Below are 15,247 nucleotides of genomic sequence, written 5' to 3'. Positions count from 1 at the left end.
TTTCTCCCTGCCTGCATGACTTGCCTCTTCCCCTGTATGTTCACCTCCAGGAGGTTCAAAACCCAGTTCTTTTTAACAACTGAAACAAATTATGCCATGAGACACTGGTAAATAGCTTTTCCACATCAGTCAAAAGACCATAGCTGCAATTTTTAGCTTTTCATATTGATTAATTAAACATTTGCTTGTATTATTAAGGTAAATACAACCCTATAATGTAGTTTATAGTGTCTATATATGTAAAAATTGTACCTAGGAAATTTTAGCATAAGCTATTATTTTGTTATGTTCTTTACAATATTGGTTTTCAGCTCTTGCATACATCAGCTACTTGTGAGGGCTTACACAAACTTTTGATTCTGATTAATTTCCATAATTAATTGTCCAGAGTCTGAATTCCTTGTAAAATCTGTTGCTTTAGCTGAGGTCTGACATGGTGATGCCATTTGAAAAGTTAAAGTGGGATAAGGAATTTCATCAAAGGATGGAGAGTAAGGATGGGGTCCTTCATGAGGGTGTATTGAATAGTCTGCTACTTGAACATGTTGTAAAACTATAGAATTTAGGGTGGATAATGTGAGTTGGGGTTTGGCTGGGATATAGTTAATTTTCTTCACAGTAGCTGGTATGGGGCTGTGGTTTGAATTTGTGCTGAAAACTATGCTAAGTCATGGATATTTTAGTTACCACTGAGCAGGGCTTACACTGAGCCAAGGGCTTTTAAGCCCTTCACCCCACTGGTAAGCAGGCTTGGGGTACATGAGGGGTTGTGAGGAAACACAGCCAGGAGAGCTGACACTGACCACAGGGATATTCCAGACCATGTGGAGTCATGCTCACCACATAAAGCTGAAAGGAGCAGCAGAACAGGAGAATTTTTGATATGATATTCCTGAGCCACTGTTACGTGTGACTGAACCCTACTTTCCCAGGAACAGGTAAACACCTGCATGTCCATGGGGAGCAGTGGATGTTGTTTACTTTTCCTTGTGTACATGGCTTTCACTTTATCTGTTACATTATTTTTATCTTAACTCAGAAGTTTTCTCACTTGTACTTCTCTGATTCTCCCCCATCTGAGGCTTAAGCTGGCTAGTCCTGATTGAAGGATTGCAGAATGTACTGACTCACTGTGCTACCTTTTTCTATACGGCTTCTGGGAATTTCCCAGTGATGGCAAAATATCGTCATGTCTTTCTGAAGTATGACTCAAGCTTATGCTTTCAAGTGGATCTTGTCTATTTTGGAAGTTGGGGCCAATCTTCTGCAATTCTGTGAATGAAATTGAACAAGAAAAACAGCAAAGAGTTATTAAATCCCCCGGAACAATGGATATAAAAAATCATCATGGTCTCTGATGAAGCTTACAAGAACATTGGTGTGGCTTGCAATTGCTCATCAATTGCTATGATCATTTCCCAATAAGTGTTTGAGTTAGCAGTTCCCTTTTAGCATGGCTGTTATCCTGCTAGCATCTGGAAGTTTTCTTCCATCTGAGTACTCTGTTGCATGAACTCAGTTTAAGTTTAAGCCAATAAGAAAGTGTATTTTGGCCATCAGAGTAGTAAAAAGGTCTTAAAAGAATTAACATAAAGATTCAATATAATTTCAAGTAGTGATTACAGGAGTACACAAGCTGAAAGGCAGTAACAACAAATAATTTGAGAGAGAGAAAGGGAATTTTAAATAGCCTGTGAGTGTTGGGTCTGCCAGCTTTATGAAATTAAAGCACTTGGAAGGAAATGATATTGCATGATGTGTTATGACTGCTGCTATCATGGCTTAGTCAGCCATCACAAGAGAGGTGTTCAGGAAGGTATCTGTTTTTGAATGGAGTTTTTCAAGTTGTGTGTGTGTTATTATTAGAAAAAAATGCACTACTGTTAGAGACTATTATTAGTAATGTTAGCCAAATTATTGTCCTCTTCTCAGCCTCCCCAAACAAAAAATTCTCTGTTATACAGATGTAACATATCTAGTATTATGTGTATGACTGCATGTATTTGAGCCTGCTCTATAATGCTGAGTCCTCAAGCTTGGCAGATCAGACAGAGAGATCATTCACAGGGAAGATAAGTATTCCACTATATGACTCCAAAGAGCAGGAATGCTATACCTTTCTCTTTTTATTCCTGCTTCTTTCTTCACAAAGAAGAAAGACTGTCTATTTTTTTTAAGCCATATGTTTTTTGAATCTAAGAACTAGGTCTCCTGCATTTGTCTAACCACACCAAGGAAAGCAACTTCAGCTGACGTTGAATGTCACAGAGACTTACAAGTACATAACCAAGAAATTGAACACAAGAATTGTTAAATTGTCATTGACAGATTCATGTCTATGTAGTTATTCAAATGCAGGTTGCAAACAAATAGTTTTGCCTGCTATGCCTGCATCTCTGTTACGTTTTCAATTTTTCCTGTATTTTCCCCTTTTTAACCATGCTTTCCTTCAGTGCTCTCGTGGAGAGGATCTACACTAATGATCAGGAAGCTTACTAATTTACTCCTCTGTGGAAGCAATGAAATACACTTTAAAAGTAACATCATGAGCCACGGATTTCAAAATGGTCTGTACAAGCCGTAGGGGTCCACTTGTGCACGTCTCACAACTGGACTCTACCTCAGAAAATTGAAATTATTCTTAATGATGGAGGGAAGAGATGAAAGTTATGTCTGCTGTGCTTTGGAGGTTTGATTTTTGAGGAAGTAAGAATGCAAATTATTTTATCTAGTATGCTGAAGATGAGAGAGAAGGATCAGGTGTGTTCAGACTCGTGTTTTACCAGCACAATACATTTTGTATCTGGTTTGGTTTAAAACTTAAACATCTGGTAATGCTGGATACCAGAGCCAAATGGGTATCAGTTGCTTTCAAAATGTCCATCTGCTGCTGCAAAATCTGCACGAATTGTTACATAGCAACCTGTATTTCCTCTTGCAGTTGGAATCCCTGGGTTACCCTTTGTTTGCTCTGTGAGTGTGTTGTCCTTGAGAGAGACAGGGTAAATCCTGTTGTGATGCCAAAGCTTTGCCCAGTAGATGTTAGAGCTTACTGTAAAATGTGCTTATATAAATGCTATTTTGCAGATGGCTATGACACTGAAAATGTGGTTGTACCTGAACGAAACATCACTTCTCTCCTCCCCATTCTCCACTTAAAATGAACCACTGATTAGCATCTACCTTTTCATATATATAGTTTAACCATTTAGTATGAAATAACTCAGGAGACTACACCTTTGATTAAAAGAGATCTGAAATGTTTTATTTGGTATGTGATAAGGAGAAATATTTCAGTTTATGGTACATGAAGAGAGTAATTTTTAAGTGGCGGTATATGTTGTTGGAACCAATTTTGCAATAACTGTAATGTAGTGCAGAATAGTAGCTAATTACAGGCTTTAACAGAGATGTTTTCCCAAACAGCTATTTTAATAGTGTGAAACCTGACATTAATACACAATTTCATAGAAAAACTGTAGAGCTTGGCTTGTAAGTACCATACTGATCTTGAATTTTTTTTCCGTTTCCATTTTGTCATTTTCTGACAACTGGCAAATATTACACAATTAGAGATACAGTTATTTTTCTCATTCAAGAACTACAATCAGGAACAGACTAAAGATTAATAAAGCTGTTTGTTAATGCAAATAAGCTCAATGGTGATTTCTTAGTATCACTATGTACTAAATTTTTTCAGACTTACAGTTCCTCTTAGAAATGGAGAAGGACTATTATTGCTGACACACTTCCTCTCTCTCTCTCAATGAGACTGCAATAGTGTGTAAAGCAATTTGCCTTTCCTTGTAAATTCTTCTTTTCTGGTAAACAAGGTGATTTAAAGTAAAGGGATTGTATTCTACACCATGGCTTACACTTAGAATTTTGGGGAAGCAGTCAGAATTAAGTTAAGCTATCTCTCATGAGCTTACTTATGCCAAATTCCTTTCTCAAAAGTATCAGTGAATTTTCAGTTCAAACTTAGAAAATACTAACTTAGATGATACTGAAATGCTTTGATGGCATGCTTTTATTTGAGGATTTTATTAATGTTTTGGTATTATAATTAAGTTTTATTTACAGATATGACGCTAATATTATTAATTTGTTTATTAGATCAATGTAAATAAAGAGTTTTTAATAGAGGTAAATTTAACTATTTCTATGAAACCTTTGGACTTATAGGAAACTATTTTTAACAGAAATAGGCTCAGCAAAAATATTTTTCCAGCCTCTATTTTATAGAAATTTAAATATATTTTTTTACTACTAGAAGGATCTCTGACCTTCTTTATTTTTCAAATACTTTTTAAATTATATTGCCCTTGAGCAGTAGACATTTTAGATAAGCTTGACAACATGGAAATGTCAACAAATTGCAATCTTGTCTGACAAAGCAGCAACATATTAATATTCATGTATCATTAATTTTCATTTAGGGTATGAATAGACTTGTTTGTATAAATAATTAAGAACTACATCTAAAATATTCTTTAATGTAAGTTCTTTTCCCATACTGATCTATTTGGTGAACTGTAGTAGCATAAATGTTATTATCATAACATTCTATATTTTTATGTATCCAAAGCCTACTTTAGTGTAGGAGATAGAGCTCTGAGAGGACATAAGAGAGAGAGAAGTATCTATAGGTCTATAAAGTTTATTAATTTTCATAGATGATGAATGGGTAATGTCATTTTTCTGTTTCAAAAAAACCTTTCAAAATACATCAGTGAGGTATATAAGTGACATCCTTTTTTATTGGAACAAGTAATTGAACATTGAAAATAATGCTATTTTGTTACACTGGTACGAATGTAAAAGAAATAAGAGCAGCTAAACAGAGACTAGATTAATTTCTTAAATAGGGGCTTAATGGCACCTATCAAGCACATTGCTTCCCCCATGTCAAGGCTTCCCTAATTTAGTGATTGAAAGAAGAATGCATCAGAGAAATTTCATGTCACGTATGTCATCTTGTCTTTTTTGTTCCCTAGGTATCCACTGCCAGTAATTTATCGATAGCACCATCTGGATGGGTAGCTCAAGCGAAAAGTATGAAAAACTGAAAAGAGTTTACAATAAGAGAAACATCTAGTTGAATAAGACTTGACTCAGAAAGCAATTGGAACCAATTTATGCTGGCACAGGTTGCCTAGAGGTGTTGTCAATGTCCAATCCACAGAAGTGTTCAAGGCTAGGTTGGATGGAACTCTGAGCAACCTGGTCTAGTGAAAGGTGTTGGAATTAGGTGATCTTTGAGGTCCCTTTGAACCTAGGCCTTTGTATGATTTTACGATTCTATGATATTTGTGTGGTTTTTAATTAATATATTGCTATTTCAACTTAAACACCTTTCCCAAACAGAAGAAACATCAGAAGAGTCTTTTTAGGAAGGTAGTCACAGATTACAGCTACCTATGTGCATGGACAGGAAAACTCAACCTTATACAGAAGACATAATCTTTGGTAAGCATAAAATAAAACTAAACAGCACTGAAGTCTCAGGGTGTTTTGATTTTTTCTGAGAAAGGAAATCTAGCATCTTGGGAAACTGAAGGGCCAATGAAATCATGGCATAAAAAAATGAGGAGAAAGACATTGTAGAGTTGAGAGTAATAAGAATATTTTAATGTTCCAACTTCAGTAGATTTTTTTTCCTGCAATACCTAGTGAACAGTGGTAAAACAGAAATATTTGTTAATATTTTCTTAATATTGCAGTATGAGAAATAACTCCTTTCCAGACAATCTTCCATAACTAAACAAATGGATAAACAAACAAAACTTTACAAGACCAAACTTCTCTGGGCCTGAGAGTTCTGGTTCTGTTGAAAGTGGGAAAAGGAGTGAAGGAGTGTGGCTCAGGCTGTAACTTTCATGATGTCTTTAAAGAAGCAGAATTATTCTGTATAATTGTAAGTTTTAATTTGGTAAGTAGATAGCATGAGGATAATATGAGGATTTAGTTAAAATGACATCAGTTAGTTTCTATTCAAAATATGAAACAAAGGTGGATTTATGTTTTCTTTTCAGTTAAAAGAAATGATTAGCTATTCCTCCTCCCAAAGCAAATATTAGTCGACTAGCTAGGTGACTGCTTTGTAAAGTACTGCAGCTTTTAACATTTCTGTGCTTTTCAAACAGTTCAGTTATTAGTGATATGTACTTTTATGGAATTTGGGAGCGATACTTCTTTATAGTTCTGGTATAATAAAACTTTAATATCAGATTTATTGATAACTGTGAGTAAAAGAGAGGAACTGCCCCAAATCAATTTCTGATTTACACTTTATGGTGAAAGTAAGGAAAGTTAATGAGTTCTGAACACACTGGTCTTTTGAGGAGGATTCTTTTCAATAAAATCTTTGTTAGAAAGATTACTTGACATGTTTATAAAGGACAGATAGGTGAAAGCAAAACATTTAAAGAGCCAAATAACTGATTTTAACCTTTTTTTTTTTTTTTAAGGAAGACTAGTTTTGTGAACCTTTTTAAGACTTTCAAACAAAAAGTAACTATCCTGTGATGCAAGTACGGAAATTGTTATGTTATCAATCTCTATGAATGTAAAGAGTATCAGAGTCCTATAATTGAGGAGGCTATATTCTAATCATAAATAGGGCTAAAAAATTCTGTGGATCAAGGCATATCAGAATGCTTTCTTAACCAATTGTTCTTAAACAAAAAGCAATCAAAAAAGCAAAGACACCCATCCCTCCCCCAGCTCTTTCACTCCCTCTTGCACCCTTCCCACCCCTCACCACCAGACTACAGGGAAAAAAACTCAAACCAACCAACCAACCAACCAATCAACCAACTAATCAACCAAAATAATTCAGAAAGAAAAAACTGAGTAGCTCCCTGCATTGCATTTAAAATGTCTATCAGAATGTCAAGGTAACTCATGATTCTAAATATTTCTGAATATATCTTAGCAAAGAAGATTTAGCTGGAAATCTTCCCTTTCAAGTGTAATTCGCAGTTTGGGAATTTTAGTACTCAACTCAGAGCTGTTTGATTCTACTTCTAAACAGGAGAGTAAGGCATAGTATTTCTCCCAGGCAACCATTTCCATTATTGTCAGAAAACTATTTTTCTTTAGCCTGGTAGGACATTATTAGATTAATTAGTTTTACCAATAGAATTTGTCAGTATTCTAGAAAATTCTTTTGGGTAGCAATTTCCCCTCCATGAAGGTTTCATGGCATTCAACATATTGAGATAATATAGTACACTTTTGTCTCTCAGATTTCAGTGGTCTGTCAACATGGCAACCACTATGAACTGCATAGAAGATCCATATAATTGTCAAGAGACAATTTTTGCTTTGGGGTATGGAAAACAAGGTTTTTATTGTGGTCATTAGGTGTCTTATTTAAACAGTTGTCCAGAAATAAGAAAGGATTTAAGAAAAAGAATTCTTTCTGGATAAAACAAGCAGGGAATAAATTTATTGGCACCACATTTGGAGATGCTTCTTTGATGTCTTTTCACCATTCCTTTGTCAACGAGAATCAAGACAAATGACCTAAATCCAGTGTACTGTATAAAGATCACTACATTTGCGTCTCTGCTGGTTCACACCTCTTGCTGCTTGGCTACATATCTGGCAAAGCTAATGACTGACCTCAGGTACAGATTTATGAAAAGGCAATTGTCCATCACTGTTTTCTTTCTTTGATTCTATTCCTGTGGTGATTTACACATGGTGCGTAAAAAGGAAGGTCACAATTTTTCACCATCTTATCTAACAGTGTAAATATGTGGGGATGAAAAATGTATTCTAGTTTAACAGATTCACTCCATATTAAAGAAAAAAGAATATTAGTGATGTAGTCTAAAGATCACTCAATGTAGTAAAAGTTGCTGCCTTGGGGAAATTGGAAAACAATGCTTCAATGACAGTATTTAGTTGTGTGACAGACAAATATCTCAGTCACTGGCATACATTTCAACACCAAATAGATGGATGAGTAATGATACTCTGCCTCTGGCAAACAAACAAGATGAAATGCCCAAAGTTTATTTTTTTTCAAAGGGGCTAGTTGAAACATCTTTCAGGTTCCATACACAAAGAATACCTGATAAAAACACTTAGGAAAAAAACATAATCTCAAAAAATTCTAACTGACATATCACATAGGACAACCTATCTTAACTGAACTAAAAATAGCACAAGGATAACCTTATGACGTTTCAACCAGAAGGGTACAGAACAGTCAATTACAAGAAAAAAAAACCACATCTCACCTCAGTTCATAAAAGTATATGTTAATTTGTTTGCAGACAGATGTACAGATTTTATTGAGTTAATGGGAATTTTAGAAAGGAAGACATCTGAGGAAGTGATACAGGGACAGCCCATCAGCAGCCACCTTTCCATCTGACAGAGATGTCAGTTGTAAGTTGCCAGTTGTCTACAAAACCTGCCAAGAAGACAGATGCCACCATGGGGTAGTGCACATCAGAAGTCCCTGCCCCAGGTGAAAAACAGTTTAGCATAATGTTGTATTACGTAAAAAAGCATGAATCTTCCTTATAGTTGAAATCTCAGGATTTTATTAAGAAGCTCAATAACCAGTGGAATTTGAAGATGAAGTCTTAAATTGTAGGTGAAATTATAGGTTTTATGAGACTTCCAAAGAGCTCTGGATTTTCTGGTACTCTTTCTTGCAAAACACACAGTCTGTCTAGATTTTATGGCTAGATTTTAATTTAAATTGTTGATCCATGGATTTTAATGAAAATATTTTTAATTAAGGTGTCAGGAGATTGGAAAATTGAGAGTAAATCATGGAGAAGTTTCTGAATATTCAGAAGTATTCAGAAGAAGGTAGACGAGAGGTTGGATCTATTAAATATTGAGTTCTGCAATTTCAAACAGAGAATCTACATATAGCATATATGTATTTATAGTTTACGTATATACATAGGGATACACTGGTTATGAATAGGAAGGATTAGGTCTGCTAAGAAACAATACTTCCTGACAACAGCCATGAAAATTTGCCTTTCCCTCCTGTATTGTGATCTCTAACTACTGTCAATCAAAGGCACTAAATAGCAGCAAGTGGAGCTGAAAATAAAATTATTCTCTAGATTTCCAGACCTGGTTTCTTCTTCAGGTTTAGCAAGGAAATCAGGAGAGTTTATTTGTTTCTCACCCCCCGCACCTCCCCCTGCCCCCGCCTGCACAAACAAATATTTTCTGTCAAAGAGTTACGCATCTATAAAATTATTCAAACAAAAATCCTGTCTCCTGTTTTTATGTCCTGCATTATTTCCACAGTGACTCCCTGTTAGGTTGTGGTAAGGAGAAAGAGAGGATATATGGAGAATTGGAATTGGTCCATAAATTACCCAACAACTCTCTTTTCAGGTTCTTCTAAGGCTCATAGTTGTCTATGTACTGAAAGTGCTCTGATGTCCCACTAAAAAACTACAAAACTTCCTTTTGCATTAGGAGAGATAGCTTTTTATGAGCAGATTCTGACTAGATTGAACTGTAGGAGGGAAACCAGGAAGAAAATGCTTATCAGGCTACCTAGATTAGGAGAATTCACTTCCTCTTTCGAGACTAGTGATAAAGCAGTGTCTGTCAGCAACTGGCAGTTGCAGAACCTGATCAAAGATGAGTTGCTGAGTGATATCCTGCCAAATACAGTATTAAAAAAAATTTTGTGTGGCAGGTTTCTTACTCAGGTTGTCCATTTCTACACATGGGCAGAAGGCACATATTTTTCAGCCGTGTCTTGGAAAAAAATAAAAGATGCTAGTGATAAAGATGTGGATATAATGAGATACACAGGGGAAATCCATATTTTTTCTAATATAATATAACAAACTAGTATACTTGTGGGTCAAGATGTAGAAACAGAATGTGAGAAGGTACTGGCATGAAAAGCTTGCATTGAAAAAATTTTGGACTTGTGGTGTTGTGGGACTAGCCATCAGAACATTCAAGAGTGATATCCCAAAACCTTTCTGTCTGATTTTTGGAATATAGACAACAGTGATGTTGGTGGAACTGCAAGGCCTTTCCTCAGTGAAAGAATGAAGAGCTTACTGTTCCTGAGGCCTTTCTGCTCTCTTGTATGGTGAGCAGTGTATTATTTTTGCATTGCTATTGCATGATAATAATAATTGTGGTAATATTATGGTTGTCCTGATGTAACTTCTCTGAATTTAGGATGATACTCAAAAGTTCTGTTCCGATATTTTTTCATGTTTCTGGTAGATGATAACAGTGTGTGATTCCATCACCAGAGAGAATTTCCACAGAATTTAAAGCCCTCTGAAGAAAAGTTATAATTTTGTGATATTAATGTGTTTTTTCAAATCAGAAAATTAAATGTGGAAAGTGCTGAACTCTACAGAGCATTCATATCCTAAAATAAATAGAGAGGAAATTGTCAAAGAATTTGAAACCTTCCACTATAGTGGTTAATGCTTGAGGTTCTGCAAGGTGCTGCATCTTCTCTCACTCTTCTAGGGTGCTGGGAGTCCAGCTAGGAATCTGCTGAGTCCAGGACAATACAGTCAGGTTCTTTTCATGTTCTTGGCATTGTGTAATCACAGTAAGGTATAACATGAGGCATGAACACAAAAGAGATCAGGAAAACAGTTCCAGTGTTTCATTTCTATCCAAAACAAATGATCTTGAGGTCCTACATTGCTGTTCTGAGATAAGAATTTCCTTAATTCAGATTCAGATGAGAGAGAGCGCTTCTGACCTTGAAAGTACTGCAGCAGTGCCCCTTTTCTACCTCAAGCTTGAATTTTTCAGCGCATTTTTAATAGTAGATTTTCACTCTGTGTTTAATAGGTGTTGAACACAGGTGTTTCTCCAGTTTTGCTCAACAGAAGTTTGTGTGCTTTGCTGATTCTGTAACAATTGTTACAGCAGTTCACGGAAATATCCTCTGTGTGGGGTGGCATGCCAGAAAGTGCTGGGTCAGAGCCTCTCCTGTGCTGAAATATGCCTTAGGCACCCATCTGTGTCGCTGGCAAACAATTCTTCTTTGAAGAATTTCAGGTTCACTATGCATGCCAAATCATAAGACAGGAGCTGAGGGATATATTTTGTTTTGTTGAGGAGTGATGTGTTCAAATCTGCCTTTCTCCCTGCTCCTGCAGGATACCTCCACTTTGTGTCAGCTGAGACATCATGGTATCCTGTGCATACAATCTCTAAGATCTCATCTGTGATAAGCAATAGAATAATCAAAAGGAAAACAAGCTTGTAAGTTTGGAATGCTGGGTTTGTAATTTGTTTGTTGGGTGGTTTTTTTTTCTTATTTTATTATTAATTTTTTTAATTTTTTTTTTTTTAAGAAGTGAATTTTTTTTGCTTACTTAATATCTTATCAGGAGATTACTCTGAACTGATGTTTGAGAGGACTGATCATTTTTTAATCACCTGTCATTCTACCTTCCTGCTTTCTCATACATGATTGATTTTACCCTACAATTAACTATTCTAGTGGTCTATTAGAGTTCAGAGATTTAGTCCTCTTCCTCTTTCCTTATTTTTGTAGGAAAAACCCTCCAGTTCACCTTTTCCAGCCCTTAGTTCGTCATGTTCAAAGGACTGGAAACATTAGGAGAAAATCTTTCAAATTTCTGCATGAAAGAAGTCCTAGGTACAGGCCTGGGGCTAAATATTGCCTTTACAGCCTTTAATAGGAAGGGGAAATATGCATTTTCCCTGAATTTAAATCACTTACTAATAGTGGAAAACTTTGAAATTTTGTGAGTGTTGAATAAGAGGACATTTCAGCCTGCATTTCAAATATAAATACCTTTATGAAGGTCTAGAAAATAGGTATTTTAAATCTGAGTTTGTCTAAAGAAATCCATCATTGATGAAAATTTCATTCCAGCTAGAAGTTTAGTAGAATTTTTTTATGAGTAAGAGAGTGTGTTTAAAATTCACAGCTGACATCTGCAATTGGCCATTCCATGGAGTATGATGTCATTCCTCAGTACTCTGGCTTAGAGTTCTCTCACTTGCATATCCCATCAGTGAAGAAATTAATGGATAAATTGACTTGAAGATATTATTTTATTTGTTCTTTTCACTTTAATTAAGCTATAAATATCTGTTATTTTTTTTTCAGAACAAACAGCTCACCCTGAGTACACAGAGCTTTTTCAGGACAAAATACTTCAAAAGGCAAATTGCAAGTCTTTCTCAAGTAAGAAAACAAGATAAAGTTGTTGATTATGTTTGTGGTAAGAAGGGCGTGAGCAGGAATATCTCCCATGGTTGTACATTATATCCTGAAAATAAAATTTATTGCATTTATGAATTTCAAACCCTTGTGACAGAAAATTGTTTTGAGAACAAAACTCTTTTCCTCCCACAAGTGGCTTAAATTACTCAATTTTAACGTGCAAAACTTGCCAGACTGACTGCCTTCACTTAGTTGTTTACATTCATAATGGTTTCTTCTTTATATGGGGTTGTTAGGATTAAAAACAAACCTAGTTCGCATTTCCAAGTCATTAAATCAGGAGTAGCCATGTCATAGCCTTATTTGAAGATGACAGCTTTTGGAAGGCCTTTCAAAATACTTTTTTTAGTTTTGTCAGTAACACTGAATTCCTGAGCTGCATCTACTGCCACTAGAAAAGAAATCGTAATCCATAAGATAAGAGAGAGACAATATAAAGGAGGAAATCTGTTTTGTCCTTTACATAGCTGGATTCTGCAACTGTTTCTTTATCATTGAACTGCAAAAGTATGCTTCATCCCTTCACATGATCGTTTAGTGATTTTTCATTCTTTGTACAGCAATTTAGAAAACACTTTTTTTTTAAACACATCTTTAATTTTATTGTCTTTTAATTAATCATTTCTATTAGATCTGTGTTGATTCTGTTGGCATGATTTTCATCTGTCTAAGTAGCACCTTAAGACTTAAAATCAACATTTTGTTGAACTTACAAGAATAAGTTTTAAAATTAGAGTGTTTGTATCAATACATGTCTCTTCTGGCTGCCTAGAGGGGGACTTTCTGTCTCATGCCAGCTTGGTGGGTTCCATATGCTTTCAGACATAGTGTTTTCCCCATCAATGCTCATATGAAGTGGACTAATTCTGCTCTTTTAATTTTGATTCGTGTGGCCTTTTAAGCTACTCTGTAGGTAATGTGCTGAGCATTTCACCTGTGTCCATTTGTGTTTGTACAGAGGCTCAAAACAATTCAGTGGTCTGCTCAGTGCAGTTTCTGTGTCTGTGCATGCTTTGGAGCTTTGTGCCTGTTCAGCTGGCATATGCAAAAGAAACACTGAGCATTTTCACAAATGATAAATATTTTCCCCTCTGCTGGATTGTTTTAATTATGTGCCATTCCCATATCTGCCTTATGTTCCTATTCTGCCCTGTTTATTACAATTGCTTCTTTGTCTTCCCACTTCATCTCAGGAACTCATCTCTCTTATGTTGTGCAGAATAACCTGGGCTGGGAGGTCAAACCCTTCTGTAGCTGTTTTTTTGTCAACAGGGGTTTTACACTGTGTTTTCTCTGGTTGTCTCGAATTATGTGCATTCCTGCTATTCTCAATGACTTGTGCCTGACTGCATTCATTTGATGGTTGGCACCTTTTGTCTCTTTATAAAGCTTGTAATACTGATATTGTGAACACATTTTGGTTATAGCTGAGCCATACATATTATTTAATGTGTCAGTATACTCCTTACAATTTTTTAAATTTTCTCTGCCAAAAAAGTAGAATCATACACATCAAAATTCCAAGTTTTAAATTTTACTCCAAATCAATGTGTTTTGAAAAACTTTTTTTTTTCACTGCAATATATCTTGAATGCTTCTGGTTTGTCTCGTGTCATTTGCCTTACTAGAGCTTACTACAGAAAGGTGAGAAAGCTAAAAATATGGGTTTTTTACACATTTTCAAGGTTTGTGTGTCAATTTTGCAATAAGCATCCACAAGAAAGTATTTCCAAGCACCTCAGCTGGTAATGGTCACTTGTCCCTTCAGAGTGTTAAACAGGTGACACTGCTCTTGATCAGCATGTTGTCTTCAACTGAATTTCTAATACTGAGAAATCAAACCAAGTACATTGCATTTGCGTGGCTTATCATGTCCTATTGGCTACAGAATTTGGTGAGCCTTATCTCTTTCAGACCAATGAAGAGCATATTTTTCTTTCAACCTTTGCCTTAAACATTAGGGACAGTAGGTAATTTCTTTGCGCCCTTGTACCTGGAGTATATGTCATATATTCCATTATATAGCCAACAGACATTAATGTTGCTGGCCAACTCTCTTCTTCACATCTTACAAATTTATTCTCTACCAGCCTTGTCCATCTGTCAAAACTTTCAGAAATAATTTCAATTTAGGAATCCATTCATGGTTCACTCTTCATTTTTAGTATCTGCCAAGTCATTAGCCTAACATTAAGTTTTGACTCCATGAAGCCTAATTAAATGATTTGGAGTTTCTCAAACATAGCTTCAGATGAGACTCTTCTAACACAACTGATGTATTCAAGTTATAGCTGAATAATTATCTCTCATCAAAATCTCATATCCTGCTGTCTCTGGTCTTGCTGTTTTATAATCTCTGATGAGGATTTAGAGGTGAGCTATCAGAATGCATTGCTCAGCACGCTTTAAGGTGTCCTTAAAGCATAGTGTAGATTTAATAGGTTAGTTTAAGATGTACTATCAGGTTGAGTTGCATACAAAGGAGAAACAGTGATCACTGTAGCTACAGATAAATCCTCTGTAAGTACTTATTTGTGCCAAAGCGTAAGATGATCTTTGGATATTTTGAATTATTATCAATCTTCTCTATCATTAAGGGTGTTACATATATAGTAATTTGGCAGCTGTGGGTAAAAGGGTGCCAGAACAGTGCCTGGAAAATAGCAGAGTAACAAAGGTTAACTGCCACTGTTTGAGTTAGGAATATGACAAAGTTTGACATTTGATGATATTGTTTGTTGAAAGAAGTTGGGAAATAGGAAGACAAGGTACTCTACACACGCAGAGATGTAATTATAAGATCTATTTGTCTAGAACCTACAGAAGTAAATCTGGGTTTAGCTTAAAAAGGGGACAAAAATTATGGGAGTAACTTTTGGAAGTAAGTTGAGATTTGACCAACTAGAAACTGTCAAAGGGAAGACATCCTGAATATTTTGACCCTAGCGAGAAAAGATACTGGTTACTTCAGTAGCTAAGGGAGAGTTGAGTCAATAATGACTTTGCATA

This window comes from Camarhynchus parvulus, chromosome Z, assembly GCF_901933205.1.
Source record: "Camarhynchus parvulus chromosome Z, STF_HiC, whole genome shotgun sequence".
Lineage (NCBI taxonomy): Eukaryota > Metazoa > Chordata > Aves > Passeriformes > Thraupidae > Camarhynchus > Camarhynchus parvulus.
This window is presented reverse-complemented; position numbering follows the sequence as displayed.